Raw genomic sequence first — 1,649 nt, 5'->3', positions numbered from 1 at the left:
TTGTCACGCCCCGAGACCCGGCCTAGGCCCGCCCGGTGCATGTTCAGACCCGCCATATGCCTACACATATAAGGCATCTACAACAATAGTGAATAAATGAACAATAAATAGAGTGTATCTAAAGATATCAGAGCAAGTATACAACTAGGTTCTAACAACAGGTAGAAACAAGAAAAACTAAACCACCACGGCAAAACGTAAAATAATACATCATTGTCTGCCACCACGAATAACGCACCTCGCACGGTCGATGGAATTTTCGGGCCGTGGGGTAGTATTCATGATTCAGATTGATATTTATATGTATGTGGTTATCAGGTTTTGCGGGTCCATGGCTTCCAATAGATGCAAGCATCTATTGTTAATTACCCCATTGAGATTGGGGCACCTTCGATTAAGAGACCTCTATAGATTGGATGAGATGGATCGTATCTCGGTTTATTGAATCCTAAGTATATGTATTATGATTCAGTTGGATTTGAGGTTGATTAGGCCCTAAGTATATGTGTTAAGACCTGATCGATATTAAACTCTATGTATTAGAGTCTAATTGGTTCATGAGATATGGGTATGAGATCTGGGTATTGGTTCATGGGATTTGGGTATTGGTTTATGAGATTTGGGTATTGGTTCATAGGATATGGGTATTAGATTGGATGTATGGTTCATGGGATTTGGTCCATGAGGTTTGGGTTTTGGTTCATGGGATATGGTCTATGAGGTTTGGGTTGGTTCATGGAATTTGGTCTATGAGATTTGGTTGGTTCATGGGATTTGGTCCATGAGATTTGGTTTATGGTTCATGGGATTTGGTCCATGAGGTTTGATTATGGTTCATGGGATTTGGTCCATGAGGTTTGGTTGTGGCTCATGGGATTTGGTCCATGAGGTTTAGTTTTGGTTCATGGGATTTGGTCCATGAGATTTGGTTTTGGTTCATAGGATTTGGTCCATGAGATTTGATTATGGTTCATTGGATTTGGTCCATGAGATTTGGTTTTGGTTCATGGGATTTGGTCCATGAGATTTGGTTTTGGTTCATAGGATTTGGTCCATGAGATTTGATTATGGTTCATTGGATTTGGTCCATGAGATTTGGTTTTGGTTCGTGGGATTTGGTCCATGAACTTGGTTTTGGCTCATAGGATTTGGTCCATGAACTTGGTTTTGGCTCATAGGATTTGGTCCATGAACTTGGTTTTGGCTCATAGGATTTGGTCCATGAGATTTGGTTTTGACTCATGGGATTTGGTCTATGAGGTTTGGTTTTGATTCATGAGATTTGGTCCATGAACTTGGTTTTGGTTCATGAGATTTGGTCCATGAGGTTTAGTTGTGGTTCATGGGATTTGGTCCATGAGGTTTGGTTGTGGCTCATGGGATTTGGTCCATGAGGTTTAGTTTTGGTTCATGGGATTTGGTCCATGAGATTTGGTTTTGGTTCATGAGATTTGGTCCATGAGGTTTGATTTTGGTTCATGGGATATGGTCCATGAGGTTTAGTTGTGGCTCATGGGATTTGGTCCATGAGGTTTGGTTATGGTTCATAGGATTTGGTCCATGAATTTGGTTTTGGTTCATGGGATTTGGTCCATGAGATTTGGTTATGGTTCATGGGATTTGGTCCATGAGGTTTGGTTTTGGTTCAT

Source organism: Ananas comosus, unplaced genomic scaffold, assembly GCF_001540865.1.
Source record: "Ananas comosus cultivar F153 unplaced genomic scaffold, ASM154086v1, whole genome shotgun sequence".
NCBI lineage: Eukaryota > Viridiplantae > Streptophyta > Magnoliopsida > Poales > Bromeliaceae > Ananas > Ananas comosus.
Note: the sequence above shows the minus strand (reverse complement) of the source record.